Genomic DNA, 9,277 nt, shown 5'->3' with positions numbered 1-9,277 from the left:
CTAATAAAGATACAGATGGACAGTTCATAAGCTCACACAGAATTCATGAACTGCATGGGCAGATTCCCAAATCATCAAGAAGCCACGCGAAAAATGTGCCTACAAAGGCTAGAGTCCACTATCAAATCTTAAAAAAAAATGAAGGTGTAACCCATACCTCCCCTGGGTGGCTGTGTGCCCTCTATCAGCAGGACATCGTACAGGTGTATTAGTCAGTAACTGACTTTGCGCAAACAAATATAACCCTTTCAGCTCTGGCATGATTTCAGATGTAGCTAGCCAGGGTTCAGTCCCCCCCAGTGGCTCCTTCCCAGGTGAGATTTGTCAGAAGAGATGGTCCATATGAGGATTTGAGCCGCAATGGAACTCTGAAAGTTGGGATGAACTTTCGCTGCGAGGGCAGCTTTTAGCTCTTGGTGATGGGGGTACTGTTACCACCATTAGTAGACATTGTGGCTCTCGGCTCCCCCTCGTGGTTAGTCCACATATAGCAGTTTATGAATCCCCTATTTTAGGATTCTTTAGCTCAGAGTCTCTTAGCTCAAACTCCAGCCACCAGACAGGAGCACAGACCTGCTCTGTGTAAGCGTAGGGCACAATGGGGCAAGAATGGCTCGAACAAACTGGGTAGCAGCAGGCTTCTTCGTGGTTCTGCATACATACAGAAATGGCAATATGTACATCACCCATTAGGATGCAATAATCATCTGCAGGGCTTAGATCAGGTTTGCCAACATGATTTTTGGCTCCAGTAACGCAGCATTAGAGGTTATGTGACATATTTGGCCCTAAATTCCCAGCCATTTTAAGGCATATCCATGTCAGAAAATATCCAAGTTACAATTCAAACCATTTCATTTAGATTTTCTGGACAGCAATGAAGACTGTACCCTAAAGGGCTGATTGTCGGTGACATTCCATGGAATTGTGATTTTTATACTTACAAGGTATCTTCACATAAGCAAGGCATTTTAAAGTGCCCTTTATAGAACTTAATAATCAGGCCAACATTTTCCAAAAGGAACTAGCCATTCTGGGGAGCCCAAGCCTTCAAAGAGAGCTGATTTTCACAGGTTGGGTGCTCTGCACAAGGTGTTTTGAGTTGGGCTCCCAAAATCACAAGTCACTTCTGAAAATATATTTAAATAACCATAAAACAAATGCTCAAAGGAAAAGCTCCTGGTGCCCCAACTTTCAATCACATAATGATGGCTGCCAAGCAGGACAATCACATAAAGAGAATGAATTAACTCACCCATATCAATCAATCGAACAAAGCAGCCCATTAGTCCCTGGCCTAAAAAGTACCTTCAATCTTCCCCACAGCAGTTCCCTAACTGTGTGTCTCGACCCCAGCCATCAGCAGATGGAGTTCCAGCAACCCATTTTGCTCCGCACAGCGTGACCTCACATGTATGACACATTCGAAATCATGAGGCATTGAGAGTGCCATATTGCTCTACAATGTGCCATCCTCCACACAGCATGACTTTGCACATACCACACATATGAGGTCATTCAGCATGGAAGATGCCATTTGGTAGAGAAAACTGGCATCCTCTACGAGGCGTGATGTCGCATGCGCCATACACGTGAGGTCACACTGTGCTGAGGATGCCATTTCGCTCTCCAAAATGGTGTCCTCCATGCTATCTGGGGCCCCGAAAGGAAATAATTCATTACAATGGGGTCGTCCCAGTCAAAAGTGTGGGAACCCATGCCCTAAACTCTGATATAAAGTTTAGGGAAGACAACAACAAACAACCACGTTTTCCTCCCATGTGCTGAGGCCAAAAACTTTCTAGACATGCAGTAGGCTTTGCTCGCTACCAGGTGCGGGTGGAAAATATTTGTTGGTACAGGATTATTCAGTGCTGTAATGTAAATAATGGGGTGATGGGTGCACTAATCTGAAAATGTAAATGCCTCACTCTTGTTAGATTAGAGGGTGCAGGAGATTGCAAAAGTGCTGCCACCTCAGCCAATTATCAATATCAGACCAGAGTATTCCCGGGAACTCGTTAAAAAGAGGCAGAAGAAAGAAATGTACCTAAAAAACCTGATCTACCTGTGCCAGATGTCGATGGCATATGCTGAGGTCAAATGCAGACTGCAGTCGGGTGGCTTAGAGAGCAGATGTTTCAGCCAGATGTTCAGACCAGAGGCTGCGGCCGGATGTTTGAAGCTGAGACAGAAATCAGACACCGACAGCAGGTATCAAGTCCAGATGCCGAAGGCAGGGAAAGGAGGCCAAGTGTTGAGTCCAGCTGTTGAAGCCAGAGACAAAACACTTAGGCCCCCCCGTGGACCCCAGGCTACCAGAGGCCAGACATGAAGCCTGGACGATGGAGGCCTGGTGCCAAGTCCAGTCATGGAGGTGGGTTTCTCTGGTGACCAAAGACCTTCCAATCCCATCACTCCTTGCTGCGGGAAGGGGACTCAAACCCCCTCAGCCCCCAGGTTCAGAGGGTATTGTGACCCCTCCCCCTGAGAGCAGGGCAATGGGGGTGACACCCACCAATTCTGTCCACGCTGTGTGGCGAGAGGACTAAAGGGAGGAAGCTGGTCCTTTAACCCCCACCCCAAGGCTGGGAGGGGAGCAGTGGGGAGGCAGCTGTTCCATTACCCCTCCCCCTGCGACTTCTCCCTCCAGGCTGGAAGAAGCGAGCTGTTCCCTTGCGCCCCCCCGGGCTACATGAGGAGACAGGAGAGGGTTGAAACGTCTGGAGGGGGCAGAAGGAGTCTGTTCTAATGCGTCCCCCATGCTAAGCCTCCCAATAGGCTGCCTGAAAGGGGGCGGGGCTGTTCCTTTCCCCGCCCACTGAACGGTCCGGGGAGGAGCAGGAGGCCGTTCCATCGTCCCCCCCCCGCCGTTGCTTCCTCTCCACGTCTCGCGCTGTCTCCTCCCCACCCCGCAGACTCGCAAACGCCCCCGGTTCTTCCCGCCTTTTCCAAAGCTCCGCCCCCCTTCCGCCCCCCCCGGCGCTGCCTACCGCCGCGTGCCGGGCTGAGCGGAGGGGGCGGGGCAGAAACGGGGCGCGCGAGACCCACGGTCGCTGCCTCGCGGCGGGGTCCTCGCCCGCCCGCCCGCCAGGGATTGGTGTATCCGCAGCACGGGGAGTCCCGGGGCGGGACACGAGGAGCGAGGAAGGGATCTCGAGGGTCTGCAGGGAGAATGGGGGACAGGACGAGGAGAATGAGGGAATGGGAGGGGCTGTGAGGAGGTGTGTGGGGCAGGTCCTGAGGGGACACACTTGGGGGGGGCGCTGTGAGGAGGTGTGTGGGGCAGGTCCTGAGGGGACACATTTCGGGGGGGGGCTGTGAGGAGGTGTATGGGGCAGGTCCTGATGGGACATACTGGGGGGCTGTGTGGAGGCGTATGGGGCACATCCTTTGAGGACACACTGGGGGGCTGTGAGGCCGCTTGTGGGGCCGGTCCTGAGGGGGGACACTGGTGAGGGGGGGCTGTGAGGAGGTGTATGGGGCAGGTCCTGTGGGGACACACTTAGAGGGGCACTGTGAGGAGGTGTATGGCGCAGGTCCTGAGGGGACATGCTTGGAGGGGGCTGTGAGGAAGTGTTTGGGGCAGGTCCTGTGGGGACACACTGGGGGGAGGGGATGCTGTGAGGAGGCTTATGGCGCAGGTCCTGAGGGGGGACACTGGGGGTCTGTGAGGGGGCGTATGGGGCAGGCCCTGTGAGGATGTATTGAGGAGTTACGAGGGGAGAGCTGTTGAGAGGCACAGACAGCACTGAGGTGGGGTGGTGAGCTGAGTCTGAGCAGACTCATATCGTATCATGAACACAGACCGGGCTGTGGGTGGAGCTGGGAACAGCGGAGAAGTAAGGCTGGCGATCCTCCCCCTCCTTGTTAAAGCAGTAACACCCAGGGAAACTGAGTCCTCTAGGGCTTGTGGGAGAAATGTGGGGTCTGGCCCACCGGGGCCTCTGCATATCACCCTTAGTCCAACGGGCTGGTGGAGAGATTTTATGGGAAACTGAGGATCATGCTGAGGACTTTTATGAATCAGCATCCGCAGGACTGGGACAAGAACCTGCCCCACCTGTGGTACAGGGAAGTGCCCCAGGAATCCACAGGGTTCTTCCCTTTTGAGCTGCTGTATGGGAGGAGAGTGAGGGGACCCCTGGACCTGGAGTAGGGATGACTGGGAGAAGAAGGGGGAAAAACCCCTGGTGGATCTCTTCCCTGAGATGGGAGCCAATCCTCCCATCAGGTGTCCCCTGTTCAGAGTCACTGGGAAAACAGCCCAGAACCTGGAGAGAGAGGTCAAGGACATGCTGGCTTTAGAGGTGATCCAGCTGTTCAACAGCCCATGAGCCTCAGCCGTGGGGCTGGTCCCCAAGAAAGACGGGTCAATCTGATTCTGGGTGGACTATCAGAAGCTTAATGCCATCACCATGTCCGATGCCTACTCCATGCCTAGGCCTGGTGAGATACTAGACAAGCTGTGGAGGGCTCGTTACTCACTCCTATGGATCTCACCAAAGGTGACTGGCAGGTGCCTTTGGACCCAGATGCCAGGTTGAAATCTGCTTTCACCCCTTTGGGGCTCTTTGAGTTCCTGGTCCAGCCTTTCGACCTCAAGGGTCGGCCACCTCCCAGCGCCGGGTGGTTCCGTTACTGAGGGGGATGGAGAACTTGGCCTTGGCGTACATTGGTGACATCTATGTCTTTAGCCAGACCTGGGAGGAACACGTGTCCCAGGTGAAGAGGGTGCTGGGCTGCCTCAAGGAGGCAGGACTGCCGGTGAAAGCTGGAAAGTGTAAGGTGGGGATGGCAGAGGTGTTGTACCTGGGCCACAAGGTGGGGAGCAGCTGCCCAAGCGCAGAGCCGGCCAAGGTGGAGACAATCAGAGATTGGCCCATTCCCCAGACCAAGAAACAGGTCCAGGCCTTAATCAGGATGGCGGGGTACTACTGGAGGTTTGTACCCCACTTTAGCTCCCTAGCTGCCCCCATCACTGAGCTGTGTAAGAAGGGGAAGCCAGACGAGATGGTCTGGATTGAGCAGTGCCAGAGGACTCTCTGTGCGCTGAAGGAGGCTCTAATCCAGGCTCTGGTAAATCTGGTAAACCCAGATTTTGCCAAGCCTTTACAGTGTTCACCGACACCTCTGACGCAGGGCTGGATGCGGTGCTGATGCAGGCCGATGCTGAGGGGGAGAGACACCTCATTGGGTACCCGAGCAAGAAGCTGCTGCCCCGGGAGCAGAACTATGCGGCCACAGAGAAGAAATGCCTGGCCATGGGGCAGGCCCCTAAAAAGCTGTGGCCGTATCTCTTTGGGCGGTGCTTTGCTGTGTATCCTGACCCCTCTGCCCCAACGTGGCTGCATCAAATGAAAGGGGCTGATGCTGAGCTGCTGGTGACAGACACACCTGGGCAGAGGGTGGCCAAGGTCAAGGTGGGGGCTTTTAACCAAGTGTTAGGAATTACACCTGAGAGGACACGCACACAACTGCTGCGAATTATACCTGATAGGTCACGCACAGTTCGAATCTAGGCTGAGGCACATAAACATAGTCCACAGCTGTAGAGTTCCCAAAAGACACTAAGTTTATTACGCTTGAGCGTGGTGCCCCCCTGCTAGCCAGGAGGGGACCCTGAATACAGATTATACAAAGGTTATATACTTTTTAGCAAAGCATGTTGCCCTCGTGCATCGGAAACCTTAGCCAATAAACAAACCCTTTTCTTATCTACCTCCTATCCCTGCTTGGTGCATTCCTCCTGCTAAACCAGTATGTTAATTACACAGCATGGTCCTAAAGCCATGCATTAGTAACTTTTATTTTCAGGATGGGAGGCCTCACATCAAAGGCCAAGAGATAGGGAGTTAGAGACTGACAAAAAACAGATACTGGGAGTCAAGGCAGGCTGGAGACAAGGAGGAGGATTTTCACAGGGATTCAGTATCTAAGGATCACTCCTCCTGCTGGATGATGTGTTTGCTTTTCGACAATGCTGGGCCCCAAACCAAAATGGAGTCACATGTGCTAACTTTTCCTTAACACCAAGAGAGCCCGAATCACAGCCCTCCAGACTGGAGTGCTGGGAGAAGACCCGATCTCAGTTTGAACCCCAGGAGTTTTGGGGTGGCAAAAGGGCACAGGCCACATAAACCTTCCCACATGTGGCCTGCGAGTGCCATCAAGCACACCCGACCTACGGGAGGGCATGAAACTGGAAGGGCCTTGTCATAACTATAAAGGGAAGAGTAACCACCTTTCTGTATACAGTGCTATAAAATCCGTCCTGGCCAGATGCAACACCCTGTTACCTATAAAGGGTTAAGAAGCTCAACTAACCTGGCTGGCATCTGACCCAAAGGACCATTAATGGGACAAGATACTTTCAAATCTTGTTGCGGGGGGGGGAGAAGGAAGGCTTTTGTTTGTGCTCTTTGTTTATGTGGTTGTTCTCTCTTGGAACTGAGAGAGGCCAGACAGAGATCCATCTTCTCCAACCCATCCTAATCCAAGTCTCCAATATTGCAACCACTATAGGTAAACCAGGCAAAGCGGATTAGTTTATCTTTTGTTTTATGTGACTTTTTCTTGTGTTAAGAGGGAGGTTTATTCCTGTTTTCTGTGACTTGAAGGTTTTGCCCAGAGGGGGATCCTCTGTGTTTTGAATCTGAATACCCTGTAAAGTATTTTCCATCCTGATTTTACAGAGGTGATTCTTTTACCTTTTCTTTAATTAAAATTCTTCTTTAAAGAACCTGATTGATTTTTCATTGTTCTTAAGATCCAAGGGTTTAGGTCTGTGTTCACCTGTACAAATTGGTGAGGATTCTTATCAAGCCTTCCCCAGAAAAGGGGGGTTAGGGCTTGGGGGGATATTTTGAGGGAAGATGTCTCCAAGTGGTCTCTTTCCCTGTTCTTTGTTTAAAACGCTTGGTGGTGGCAGCATAGGGTTCGAGGACAAGGCAAAGTTTGTACCTTGGGGAAGTTTTGAACCAAAGCTGGTAAGAATAAGCTTAGGGGGTCTTTCATGCAGGTCCCCACACCTGTACCCTAGAGTTCAGAGTGGGGAAGGAACCCTGACAGGCCTGGTGTAACTCCCACCAAACAATGGGAGAAATGTTGGGGCATCCATGGGAACGTTGGTGGGTTCTAACTTCCCCAGGTCACTGGCTAAAGTGACCCCGCTCAGTTCGGTCTCAAAGGGGAGAGAGATGTGATGAAGTGGGAATGTTCTTAATGTTTTCTCTGAATACTGTGGGGGCCTCAGTTTCCCCTATGCAGTTCTTAAGTATCTAGATGGTGGGATAAGGGGGTGTGATTGCTGCAGAGCCCTAGAGGGCCAGTGTGATGGTGTCTGCACAGAGAATGGCCGTGGCCTGGGCCCCTCCCCTGCAAGGTGCCAACTGAAGGTGTTGGAGAACAAAGAGTCAGGTGGCCTCCTTGCCCAGGAAAGAGACAAAGGCCAGAGGAGGGGCTGGAGGGGGTTTCAGTTTAGAGCTGGCCGGGAAAACAGAGGGAGGCCCAGAACCAGGGTCTGGGCTCCCCACCACGCAAGATGGACCTGACTGAGGGATCCTGTTCTCTGTACCTACAAGCTCTGTTTTAAACTGTGTTCCTGTTGTCTAATAAACCTTCTGTTTTACTGGCTGGCTGAGAGTCATGGTGAATCGCAGGAAGTGGCGGGTGGGGGGTGCAGGGCCCTGACTCCCCCATACTCCATGACACCAACCACCCCAATGACCCCTCACTGAGAAACAGATACCCCAGCAATCCACAGCCCAATCACCCCTCACTGAGACACAGATCCCCCAGCCACCCCACCCCAATCACCCCTCACTGAGACACAGACCCCCCCCACCTCTCCACCCCAATCACTCTTCACTAAGACACAGAGCCCCCAGCCACCCCAACCCCAATCACCGCTCCCTGAGACACAGACCCCCCTAGCAACCACCCACCCCAACCACCCCTCAGTGAGACACAGACCCCCCGACCCACCTCTCCACCCCAATCACCCCTCACTGAGGCACAGACCCCCCAGCAACCCTCACCCCATCACCCCTCACTGAGACACAGACCCCCCTGTGACCAAGTGGGACTGTTCTTAATGTTTCCTCTGAATAGTGTGGGGTGGCTCAGTTTCCCCTAGGCAGTTCTTAAATGTCTAGGGGGTGGGATAAGGGTGTATGATCATTGAAGAGCCCTAGAGGGCAGGTGTGTGCAGGGGTCTGGACACAGAGAATGGCCGACACCCTGTTTCCTGGCAACAGATGGCCTGGGCCCTTCCCCCCCGCAAGGTGAGAACTAAAGGGTTGGAGAACAAAGGAATCCGGTGACCTCCTGGCCCGGGAAAGGAACAAAGCCCAGGGGAGGAGGGGCTGGAGGGAGTTTCAGTTTGGGGCTGGCTGGTGACATGGAGTGAAGGGCAGATGGGGTTGTCTGGCTCACTGCCCCCCAAAATGGACCCAGCTGAGGGGTCCGGTCCTCTGCACCTACAAGCTCTGTTTTAGACCATGTTCCTGTCGTCTAATAAACCTCTGTTTTCCTGGCTGTAATCCCGACACTGGTGACTAAGGGTTGTAGAAAGGAACATGAAGGGATTCATTGGGATACCTCAGGGAGAGGCGGCTGCTGAGGGAGAAGCAGAGGCGTGTTGGTGGGGGGTCACGGGGGCACTAGGGTCACAGAACGCAGGTCCCACTGAATGAGATTTGGCCCAGGACTTCCCAAAGTCTTGTGTGACATGTGACACAGAAACCTCCTGGTGCCAACTGGCAGAAGGCACGGGGGGGATGGGGGAGACTTTTACACGAATCCCCTGGGTCAAGTATATGCAGAAGAATTCACCGAAGGATGTCATAAGGTGTCTGCTGAGAGCCAGTAGTGATCATCATCTTTGTGTAATGTATGTAGGATCAAATTTAAGGAGTGATGTATTTATACTGGAAATTATGTCTTCAAGCTTTTGAAGTCAAAGGCAGGTCACCAGGTGGTGACATGCCTCAGACAGGCTTTGTTCAGGCAGGGGGCAGCAGGTGCTTATCTCTCTGTCTGATCATTGTGCACTGTGCATCTCAGAATGTAAGTTTATTTTCATATACAACCACCAGCTAATCAAGATTGTGACATCGACAAGAGACCGTGAAATCTACAAGAAGGAGCGCACACTTTATGAACAAAGATCAAAGGACTGTTTTGAGATATCTGGGGTTGCAAAGAGACAGGCCGGATCCTTCTCCTAGGAAGCAAGCTGTGTGTTTGCCTATGAACAGAAGGACACAGCCAAGCA

Source organism: Lepidochelys olivacea (genome assembly GCF_965140295.1).
Source record: "Lepidochelys olivacea isolate rLepOli2 genome assembly, chromosome: 24".
Lineage (NCBI taxonomy): Eukaryota > Metazoa > Chordata > Testudines > Cheloniidae > Lepidochelys > Lepidochelys olivacea.
This window is presented reverse-complemented; position numbering follows the sequence as displayed.